Consider the following 12,940-nt stretch of genomic DNA (forward strand, 5'->3'; position numbering starts at 1 on the left):
TCCATATCTGACAGCGACGATGAGGCCGCCTGTACTAATTTACAATGAATCATGAAAAATCTGCTGTAACACACTGCATCATTTGTTAATGGGAGAAGAAAGGTATAACATACGTAATCTTAAGAGCAAATATACATACTCTAAACAACAATATATATATATATATATATATATATATATATATATATATATATATATATATATATATATATATATATATATATATATATATAATATTTTATATAATGTCATATATATTGCTTCTTCAATCCCCTTTAATCAAACACAAAAATAAAAGGTCAAAATGATCTGCAACTGTTAATAAAAGGTGATTAAAATACTAATGTTTACTGGTGACATAGGTCATAAAATGAATTATGATCTTGGCTTCTCCTCGTCTTTTAGGCTAGAGAGAGAGAGAGAGAGAGAGAGAGAGAGAGAGAGAGAGAGAGAGAGAGAGAGAGAGAGAGAGAGAGAGAGAAATCATGCAAAGCCAGATCTTAATTACAGTCCCCATTATAATCAGTCGCGGACGACTCTCCTATAGTAAAATTGCAGCCTCATGCATTCTAATGAGACAAATACATTTCCAGCAAATGTGAGAGAGAGAGAGAAGAGAGAGAGAGAGAGAGAGAGAGAGAGAGAGAGAGAGAGAGAGAGGTTTGAATTATGTGTATGTATGTATGCATGTATATATATACATACATATATATACATGTACAGTATGTATATATATATATATACATATATATATAAACATATGTATATATAAAATACACACACACACACACACACACACACATATATATATATATATATATATATATATATATATATATATATATATATATATATATATATATATATATAGTGCTGTGACACTAATGCATTGTACACAATGGCAGCAGGTATAGAGTAAAGAGCTGTGAATTAAATTAAATTAAATTGAATATAGAATTTATGCCAAAGGACACGCACTGAGACCTATGAGGTCATTCAGCGCTGAAACGGATATCGACAGTAAAAGGTGCTACAGGAGGAAAACCTCGCAGTTGCACTATGAGTCAATTTTAGGAGAGGGTGGAAAGTAAGATGGAAGAAAGAGAATATGAAAGAAGGTACAGTAAAAGGAACGAAAGGGGTTGCAGATAGGGGCCGAAGACACGCTGCACAGAAATTTAAGTAAAGCCTATAGTGCACCACATGAGGTGCACTGGCGGCACTAACCCCCCTACTGGGGTAAAGGGCTGTGGGCCCACTGGTAATGGGTTTGTTCTTTCAATAGGAACAACATGATTTTTCATGATTTCATAGCTGGAGACGCCAGAAACTGTTCTGAACAGGAATATATATATAATATATATATATATATATATATATATATATATATATATATATATATATATATATATATATATATATATATATATATATATATATATATATATATAATATATCCAATTTAAGATGGCAAAACAATCACAGGTCCCACCGAGACTCGAACTCGGATTGTTGGATTCAGAGTCCAAAGTGCTAACCATTACACCATGGGACCATAGAATCATTTGTCCTATAACTGTTACAACAAGAAAAATTCCTGTCACCATTACACCATAGCCAGTGATGTAATAGGTCCAGTAAAAATTACACTATGGAAGCATAGTGCATAGATTCCCGCAAATATATTACTATGGGACTGTGATACAAAGATTTCTCTGACCATTACTCCACGGGACACTGAAATCTGGCAAAAAGTCCTGGAACTATTACATATTAAGAACATTATGCACTGAGTCTTGTCGCACCCAACAGTCAACTAACTGCTAGTACAAAGGGTAGAGCTTAGAGCAACAGATTCCAAATGAAATTTAACAAAGCTCGAATCATCCCTGGCCTTCCTGTAATGAGGTGAATAGGTACCAACGACGTCACGAGATCCATAGAAAACGAAGTTCTTCCAGGTCCCACCGAGACTCGAACTCGGATTGTTGGATTCAGAGTCCAAAGTGCTAACCATTACACCATGGGACCACATAAACACATCGATGGAGTAAGGAAATCGTAGATGATGCCAAATGGATGCAAGGCAGATAACAGAAAGTAAGGGTCTTAATATACAGAAAGCAAATGGGTCTGTGCAAGACAGTGAATGATACAATGACCGTAAGAGTTTTCAACATGCTGCTGATGACACTTCTCTATTACACGCAGAAAAATATGTCGATACAAACAGCCCTTCACACACACACACACACACACACATATATATATATATATATATATATATATACATACTAGCAGATGCTCGCTGTCGCTCGCATTTGCTAGTTCCCATATCCGTACCATACCCATACTCATTCTGTATCATACCCATACCCATTCTGTATCATACCCATACCCACATCCATACCCTTATCTGTACCGTACCCATACCTATACCCATACCCATATTCGTACCATGCCTATACCCATACCCTTCATGTTCTACCATTAATAAGTTCCCCCTTCATGTTCCACCCTAAAATTTTCCCTTCATATTCCACCTTAAGAAGTTCCCCTTTCATGTCCAATCCTTAATAAATTCCCCTTCATGGTCCACCCTTAATGAGTTCCCCATTCATGGTTCACCCTTAATGAGTTCTCCATTCACGTCCCACCCTTAATGAGTTCCCCATTCACGTTCCCCCCTTAATGAGTTCCCCATTCACGTCCCACCCTTAATGAGTTCCCCATTCATGTTCCACCCTTAATGAGTTCCCCATTCATGTCCCACCCTTAATGAGTTCCCCATTCATGTCCCATCCTTAGTGAGTTCCCCATTCATGTTCCACCCTTAATGATGTTCCACTCTTAATGAGTTCCCCATTCATATTCCACCCTTAATGAGTTCCCCATTTATATTCCACCCTTAAGTTACCCCTTCACGTTCCATCCTTAATAAGTTCTCCCATCCTTAATAAGCTCCCCATTCCTGTTCCACCCTTGATAAGTTCCCCCTTTATGTTCCGCCCTTAATAAGCTCCCCCTTCATTTTCCACCATTAATATGTTCCCCATTCATGTTCATGGGAAGGGGAGAGGGGAAGGGGAAGGGGAAGGGGGAAGGGAAGGGAGAAGGGCAGGGGAGAGGGAAGATGGAAGAGGGAGGCGAAGGGAGGGGGAGTGGGGAGGGGTAAGGGGGAGGGGAAGGGATAAAGGAGAGGAGGAAGAGGGAGGGGAGTGGGGAGGGGTAAGGGGATGGGAAGGGATAAGGAGAGGGGAAGAGGGAGGGGAGGGAAGAGGGATGGGAAAGGAGGGAGGAGGGAAGGGGGAGGGATTATAATTTTTCCATGAGGGGTTGAGGTTCTGGGGAGAGGGGGGGAGTTTGGGAACCACCTACTTAAACCGTTTACGGTTTTTGGGGGTGGGGAAGTGGGAGGAATGGGGACGGACACACACACACACGCGCTCAGGAATACCTTTAAGGAAATTAATATACATATATATATATGTGTGTGTGTGTGTGTGTGTAATTGTAATAGCCATAATGCATTCTTATCCTATCGATTTTTCGCACCTTTTTGGATACGCTTGTCACTACAAAGCCAAGCGTATACCAAAACTGTGAAGAATTCGATGTTAAAAATGCATTATTGCTATTGCATATACAATTGCAGTAGATTTTATATATATATTAAAAATATGATAGTATATTTTATATATATATATATATATATATATATATATATATATATATATATATATATATATATATATATTCAAATAGGGTATCTCGATGCAGGGTACGGTCTCCAAGGCGAAGGGAAAAGACACCACTATCACTGCAGTTTATTACACCAACATTTCACGATAGCTGCTATCGTGGCATTTCCAAGGCTTCAATGATTTACAGACCATCTTACTTAAATCTCATTCAAACATCAAGTTATCAAACAATATAAAATTATACAAAAAAAAAGACAGGTTAAAAGGGATAACACATACTTATTCCACAAGAGTAAGAAGACTAAAAATATGTTTTTACAAGAGCCCAGCAAAATCAAGAAAGGAATAAAGGAAAACAGAAACAAAAGATCAAGCAATCAACAACTGTACAGGCACTGTCTGGGTGTTTAGCGTTGGAACCGTCTTCTTAATAATGAAGGACCCCAATATATTGAGGTCATATTCGTTTTGGACTCCTCTTACGATAGTCAAGTCTTTATAATTAACAAAAGCGGAGGAAGTCGTGAGGGAATATTAACCTCTTTTTATCTAGGGTAACAGGTCAGGTAGGGACAATGCGTGGAGCAGTTTGGGAGACTGGAGGGGGTAGGGTTAAATTCTGGACCCCTTTTTTCAGATGAATGGGTGAGAATGAAAATGTGACTGACGCCTTGTTTGAACTTTCCTCAAACTAGAAGTCCCCCATTTCAGACGTGGGGGTGGGGTGGGGATGAGGGGAAGTTTAGGTATATATATTCGCTGGGGGAGGGGAACAATCAGTAGAACGAAATGAGGTGTGGAATGGAGAGAGAGAGAGAGAGAGAGAGAGAGAGAGAGAGAGAGAGAGAGAGAGAGAGAGAGAGAGGTGGGGGGGGGAGGGAATGAAAACCCTCTTTCTGCAGCCGCCATCATTACCAAATACAAAAATGATCAAAGTGAAAGAAAGTATCACCGAATCCATTATGGGCCGTCGAATGATTAATGGTCGTAATTATGCAAGTGCTTCCATTAGCATACATTACCCGTTTTCAAGTGGACCAGTGATTGATAGATTTATCTAAGCCTAGAAATTTATCTTCTAACAACCTCCTCTCCCTTCTCGATTCAGAAACGTCCCTATCCCAAATCTTCACCCAGCTCTTAAGAATTTACTTAACAGTTTTGAATAGTTTGGTTATGTATGTGTGTGTAGTGTGTGTGTATATATATATATATATATATATATATATATATATATATATATATATATATATATATATATATATATATATATATATATATATATAGAGAGAGAGAGAGAGAGAGAGAGAGAGAGAGAGAGAGAGAGAGAGAGAGAGCGGTGCAGTGCAATTAGGCAATTCAGTGCGATGCTGATCAGCTGACTCTGTACATGTTATAGAAAGCTTGGTATTGAGGAAGTACTCTGTACTGAAGGTTCATTCACGATCTAGCATTTGAAGTATGACTTTAATCAAAAATACGTTGTTTTTACTCTAGACACCCATTATGGGAAAAAGAATCTTAACTAAGCAGTTTTTTTTTCTTTAATGAAACACCTTTTCCCCTCCAAATGGGTGGCACAAGAGCCTTCCGGTTCTCAGCTAGCCATCAGATATAAGACTGGCCAGTACCCTTGACACACCACGGCTGATGTTAGTACCCATTCATTGCTGGGTCGACTGGTGACTGGCTGGGTGGGATCAAAGGACGAAACTTGCGTGTGCCAGTCAGTAAGACGAGGAATTAGCCATAAAAAAAAAAAAAGAGGCAAAGAGGAGTCACACTTCTAAAGTAGAATTGCAGCCCTTCCGCAATCAAGAAATAAAAGAGCAAAGTGAGAATTCTAACTTTAAGTAGGAATTTTAATGAGTTCTAACAAACAATGACTTGATATCGACTGTTGTTGGAGTACGGTCATTCCCGCAGACTTGAAAGTCAATTACAAGTTAAAAAAGAAAACACTAATAATCAAAAGCGTATTTGTTCGGTTCAATGGGTACAATGATGATTGGCACTACCAATCATCTTCACCTGTGTTCCAGGTGGCGTTTTACAAACCAGGAAAGCTAATTTATTTGAACTGAAAAGCCCCTGACCTTGTGTGACCTGAAGCTAGAAGCTAGACATTCCGATCGCTCGACTTTTACTTGACTAATGCCCAAGTTCTAGTTGTAATTCCTGTCCTTTGGACTCCATCAAACTTGAGACTTTTAATTACGCTGAAAATCCTCGATGACTTTTCCTATTAAAGAATAAATTTGGTTAAAGAGAGGGTATTCGAGAATCACCTCTGCCAACTACATTCACGAATCCTCTGCTCTATTTTATATTCTTTAATTACACTTTTGGGGAACAGGTTACTCTAGCCTGGCTCCAGGGAAAATCGACGACAATACTCACTGCTCCGCTCTTCTCAAGAGTTCAGGAAACAATCTGGGTTCTAGTCGAAAAAATCACAACCGTAAAAGAAACCTTGAAGAATGGAATGTAATAATGTTAATGAAATAAAACAATGCTTTATCAATTTATTTCATCACATTAACGACCTTTTGATTCCAATTCGAAACCTCAAAACTGTAATAACGGAAACAGATTTATTTACCTCGAGCACTTATGTAGTGTGCATTAAGCACAAAGCCCTGATCGAATGTAATGCACCATTTACTTAAATTTTCTGACGTTTCTCGATTGTTGTTTGTGTTTGTCTGTAAATATCTTTGTTTGCCCTGTCTTTAGCTTTTTGCTTTTTATGAACAGTTTACTCAACTCCTCGTTTCTAAGTTTTTCTCTTTTTTCGCTGTTGGTGTTTTATCGAGTGGTAATTATTTTTCAATATAAGGGAATGTTTAATAATAATAATAATAATAATAATAATAATAATAATAATAATAATAATAATAATAATAATAAGAAGAAGAAGAAGAAGAAGAAGAAGAAGAAGAAGAAGAAGAAGAAGAAGAAGAAGAAGAAGAAGAAGAAGAACCACAATAAATCTTTGTCTATATACACTAAATTGTATCCTGTACTTAATAAAGCTCACTCAGAACTTGGATATATTCACGAAAGTTCTCTGTATAGATTCTAACATCACAAAAGACAAAAGTCTGAAGATTTTAATAATAGTACACAAAACGCTAAAGCGTTCAATAGTGAACATGGTTTGTTCTTAGGGAACCTATTTTGATGGTAACTGTATTCAGTGATCATAAAAATACTTTCCATTAGTGGAAAGACGATTGTTACCATATCAAACATAGTATATAATTGTGAAAAGATTTTAAAGAACTTTCCTTCGTAAGCGCAGTAATGATTAAGGAAAGAAAGTGGGGGGAATAGAGTTACACGTTCAAAAAGCTAATGGTTTACATAATTACCTTATATGTTTATGGTAGAGTCTGAACAATGATGAGGTGGGGGTGGAATTACACTGAATGCTAAAGTATCTAGGTCTCCCTAACAAGGTGACAGATCACACCTTTTCAAAAAGAAATAGGGACTATAAACACACACACATATTCTTTTATATATATATATATATATATATATATATATATATATATATATATATATATAGATATTGGTTTACAGACTTATATGTACATCATACATGACTGCTAAGAATTTTACAGTATACGTATAAAAAGCACACATTTGCACAATTTTACACATAAATGTGCATATATATATATATATATATATATATATATATATATATATATATATATATATATATATATATATATATATATATATATATATATATATATATATATATATATATACATATACATATACCTTTCAATCAACGTAAGTCTTCCACCAGGAAGAACATTAACTTCCCATTCCATTCGTTTCTCACCTCCCAAACAAACACCTATGCAAAGTTAATTTGGGCTGCATTAGGACAAGGCTGCTAAAAGGTCTTTTTTTTTTTTTTTTTTTTTTTTTTTAAGTCCTCTGAACGGGGAGGAGGAGGACGGGGATGGTGAGAGGAGGGGGTGGGGTTATGTTAATGCAGCTGAAAGGGTTTTGGCTGGTTGTTTAACCAGAAAAGAACAGAGTAATTTCACTGGTATCACAATAAAGTCGAAGACAGCCTTTATACCTTTAGCGATTTTCGCACTCAGTGGGAGATGTTCAAAAGCCTCGTTTACATCTAGCGTTCTCTGTGACCCCCAGCCAGCTGGCTTAGGGCTTTTGCAACGTCATCCTGGGGTGATTATTTTAGCGGGCTTGTCACCAGCAATTTTGGAACGTTCGCCGCCAAACACAAGATGGGGCTTATCGTCTTACGCAATTCTTAGGGGGGCGTGTACTTAAAAGGTCCTGAAATAGATGCCTCGTAGCTGGTTTTAATAGATGTGGCCTTGAAAGGTCCCAAAAAAGTTGGGGGAAGGGGATTCATCAGGTTGGCCAAATTATCCGCTAGGAGCTTCTTCGAGCTACTTCGACGACCTAGGTCAGATAAATGAGGGGGGAAAAATAAAAGTTTATCCCATTTCCCTATTCTTACAGACTGCCGACGGGCAGATACAAGGTGGGGAAGTTCTTGCCAAAGTAAAAGTAGAAACTTAATGGTGTTTACACTAACCGTTTATTCGCAAACTACAGCGCTTCGTCTTCTTGGAAAAAAATCGGCCTGCTATCAACCGACCACTTCCTCCTGATGGTACTTCACAATCCCAACTGTTACTGTAATGAGGTTAACGACCAACTTTTTTCCATTTTTTTTTTTACAATTGGGAAATATTTCTTCATGTACTAGGGCACAATTAGGTGCTTATCCTTTATTCAAATTACTCTTCACTGCCCTGGTTCATGTGTCGATGACACCGTGAAACATGGAAGAATTTGTTCACATGGATGCTTAGCTTTAAGGAACTTTCTCTAAATCTCCTTGGTCATATTTCGTCTCTCCTCACGCTCTGATTGGCTAAAATGAAAGCGTCCTAAGTTTTCGTTAACGGTAAATTTTCTTTTCTGTGAGCTGAATGCACTTCCGGAAGACGCATGGAAAGGTTAGGTTAGCATGGCTGTGGCTAAAATCGGTCCTTATCTCTTCCCATTCTCTTGACCCACTTTCTCAAGACAGAGAAGAAGAATGAGAAAGAAAACAAAGAACCTCTACCAACCGACAGTTACAACAATTCCGCTACTTCTGGCTAAGTTCTCTCCAGACTAGGGAATGTTTGCCGACGAAAACACGGCTAAATATCCGAGGGCAAATTAACATTTCACTCTGAAAATCCTCGCCACGGTCAAAACAAACGCTTCCTATTTGACTCCAAGAGACGGGCCTTCAGTGACGGACGATATTGTCTCTGTAAATATAGCAGGAGTGGGAAAGGGAAGCTTGGTTTCGAGGGGACCTTTTTAATGGAATATTTCTTTGGAGTTACCTGCGGAACCATCACTTTTGCATTGCTATTAAATACAGCAATATATATATATATATATATATATATATATATATATATATATATATATATATATATATATATATATATATATATATATATATATATATATTTATATATATATATATATATATATATATATATATATATATATATATATACATATGACACACACATTCATATATATGTGACTGTAACACACACACACACACACACACACATATATATATATATATATATATATATATATATATATATGTATATATATATATGAGTGTATATAAGTAGCATTAATATTCAACATATAGAAGGCTACAATATATACCGATAATGTACTTTTTACCATTTGACAGACAGTGTAATGTGCAACGATACGAATATACCACTTGCGTGGCAAAGATATGTCTTAATAATATATTAAAGAGCATTAACAATTAAAATGTATTTAAATATTGAAAATGCTATAAGTATACAAAAAAAGCCAATAGTAACGAAGCTGGGAAATAGTACACATATTAAACTATAAAACCCTTCCATCATACCTGGACGACCATGAAGTGCTGAGGAGCGCTTGATTTTATTTAAGTAATAACATGAGCAACTGGCGTCACAGTTCCTATGGTGAAAGGTCACCGACGCCGAGGGTTGAGATGGGAGAACTTTAAAAGAAGCCATCATCACCTGGTCCCTAGACGAAAGCGTCACGCCTACCTGGCTGAAGTGGAAAATCAGTTACTGGTAGAGGGCAGCCGCGCTTCTAGGAGGCGGGAGTGATTGATGGTTACCTGGGTGACGTCACGGCATGCCTTTCTGAGGTCCCGCTGGATCTCTAAATTTTTAGCTTCATTTAATGAATAGATGCATCATGAGCCCAGCACAAAATGAGAGACGAGTTAAGGTTTCGTTGTTACTGATTCGAATGAGAGAACTAATTAATAAATACTCGTCAGAGAGAGAGAGAGAGAGAGAGAGAGCTCTGTTGCTACCGAATCGAGTGAAAACGAGAGAAAAGAAGTCTCTCCACTGAAGAATTATATGGAAGAATTCGAGGTGAATAAATCTATTATTCCTAAAAGTCTTGCGTATATTGATGGCAAAGTGCAGCTCACGCCCAGGAGCCTCGGCTCTCTCTCTCTCTCTCTCTCTCTCTCTCTCTCTCTCTCTCTCTCTCTCAGACGTTTTGCTGAGCAATAGGAATCCATGCTTTTTTTAAATGTGTCTTCTAACTACGCTATAATGCGAGTTCATACGCTACCGCTGACCCAAGGTCCGGATAAAATAAGAGAAACTTTTCGGATATAAAAACAAAGAGGTTGAGCGTTGAGTTAACGTTCCATAATAATAAACCCATCGCTGAAACTTAGAACAAATTTTAGCGGTTGGGTGTACGCGGAAACAGAGGCCCGGGAAACAAAAGAGAAGGGCTATATTAAAACCGTAGCATGTTTTCTTGTCTTCGTTGCATTTTCCGATGGCTTCTTCACTTCCTCTTAGCAACTCGTCCGTCAACCTTCTTTAATGAGTTTATCATTCTTCTTAATATTATACAATTACGTTGATTTTTTGGAACTTCTCATAAACATTCGCATTCATTTGGTTCTTAACTACAGGACCTTACGAATAGCGTGGATGCCGAAACTTTATCTTCATGACAAGAAACCAAAGGGGCGAACAGTGCAACGCCACTGTCTAACTCACAGTCTCAAGAATAGAAAAACCAAGAGAAAGAAAAAGGAAAAGCTTCGCCTAAGGTAAGCAAAAGACCTGCCTCTTACAACGAGGAGGGCTTCAGCAATCACAGAAAACAGGTACCAGAAACAGTATTGTTACATGACCAACAAATTTAATGGTAATCAATACATAAACGACAAAATGCAAATTTTCTTTGACTTGCTTAAGAATATACCTCTAGGCACACTGATTTTTTAATAAATCTTTACTCGCAATGGAACCTAGGATCCTTAACGTGAAAGAGCCCTTGGAGCCTTGACCTCTGCAGAAACCCCAAAATGACTCAACTTGACAGAAACCAGATGGGGTTTTGACCACTTATGGAGGAGTTTTTGAAAAGCTTTAAAATAAGAAGAAACCCAAAAGGCAGTGACCTTTCTAGACACTCATTAGAAGTTATATCTTTGAAGAAACTCCGCAGTCTAAAGTATGAGAAGATATTTTGAAACTTCGACCCTGGAATAAACCACAAAAAGACGTAAACATTCTAAGATATGTAGAGAAGATTTAAACATCAAAGGAAACCCTATAAGCTTTGAATTCGGAACACAATTGTGATAGCCTTGTTAGGTGAAGAAACCCCTTTGGGCCCTGACCTTTGAAGAAAACCTCAGGGCCTTAAAAGTATGAGAAAATCCCCGAGAGTCTGAACTTCAATAGACCCTCAGTGAAATTTATATCTGAATGAATCACAAAGACGTTCTGAATTATGAAAAAGCCCTAAGGCCTTGACCTTTGAGTAAATCCGAGGGGCCTTAATCTTCAAAGAAACTCTGAAGATCCTTGACCTCCAACGAATCCCATGTGCCTTGGCCTTCAGAGATACACTGAAGATCCCTTGACCATTACGTAAAGCCTAAAAGGCACTGACCTTTGAAGTAACGTCAAAGAGCACTGACCAAACAAAATGCCGAAGAGCCTTGACCTTTCCATAAACCCCATGCACTTGACTTTTACAAAACCCCTAAACACCACTTGACTATTGAATAAACCCATGTGCCTTAAATTTTGAAAAACTCTAAAGGTCCCTTGACCTTAAAAGAAAATCCAAAAGTTCCTTTCGTCTTTGAATAAACCCAGGAATCTTAACCTCTGAATAAACTCTCAAGGGTTTGAAACTTTGAATAAACCTCCAAGAACCTTCCTTTGAACAAATAAAGGGTCTTGATCTTAGAGTAAAACCTCCAGACCCTTGACCTCTGCACAAATCCCAAAGGGTCATGCCCATTGAATAAGCCCTTACAGGTTTTGACCTTTGAAATAATTCAAGACCCTTGATATAACAATAGACCCCTAAGGGTCTTAACCTTTGAATAAACGGCTACAGATTATGAGCACTGAAAAAAATTCCAAGGATCTTGACCTTTGAATAAACCTCCAAAAGTATACTGACTTGTAAATAAAACCCCCATGGACCTTGACGTCTGAGGAAGCCCCATCCTCTGACCTCAAAGGAAAATTCTGAGGCCCTCGTTCACCTAAGATCCATTGACATAGAACCTGAAAAAGAAGGGAACAATTCAAAGGACGACCCAGAATGATCCAACTACTTCGCAGAGCGCAGGGGGAACCATCGATCCCCTCGAGAGGTATCCGAACCGCCATCATTAACATAAATGGAAAAGAAAAACGATAAATGATGCGGAAATAAAATCTACAAATAACTACTGAGCACAGGACGAATCAATAGCAGCAACAACAACAACAACAATAATAATAATACAGAAAAGGAATCTTCTCTCTTATAACAATACTTTCTTTATATTCTTCTTACTAATAATTTTCCCCCTCTTGGAGCTTAATGTTTCCAAATGAAGGCATGAGTGGCAAACCATTAATAATAAACATCTATCCTAAAAAGTTACATGAAAAAAAAAAAACAAACGGCTTAAACAATGAATATTTGCGGCTAACAGAATAACCTGCAAATATTCGAAGTTTAAACTGTTTGCCCTATTTTCTTATAGAATAGATGTATATCATTTGATTAATGGTGTATCACTCATGCCTTCATTTGGGAAACTTAATAAATGAACTCCAAAGAGGAGGAAAAAACATTATCAAGAACATAAAAAACAAACTGATCAA

At 37.5% G+C, this 12,940-nt stretch overlaps 2 non-coding genes across 2 annotated transcripts; both read right to left on the reverse strand.

Moving 5' to 3' along the window:
• Positions 1–1,483: 1,483 nt before the first annotated feature.
• On the reverse strand, positions 1,484–1,555 carry TRNAQ-CUG (transfer RNA glutamine (anticodon CUG)). Its single transcript has one exon. It is a non-coding gene; the product is annotated as a tRNA-Gln (tRNA).
• Positions 1,556–1,959: 404 nt separating this feature from the next.
• TRNAQ-CUG (transfer RNA glutamine (anticodon CUG)) lies at positions 1,960–2,031 on the reverse strand. The gene has a single exon. It is a non-coding gene; the product is annotated as a tRNA-Gln (tRNA).
• Between the last annotated feature and the right edge of the window lie 10,909 nt (positions 2,032–12,940).

This window comes from Macrobrachium rosenbergii, chromosome 9 (assembly GCF_040412425.1).
Source record: "Macrobrachium rosenbergii isolate ZJJX-2024 chromosome 9, ASM4041242v1, whole genome shotgun sequence".
Classification (NCBI taxonomy): domain Eukaryota; kingdom Metazoa; phylum Arthropoda; class Malacostraca; order Decapoda; family Palaemonidae; genus Macrobrachium; species Macrobrachium rosenbergii.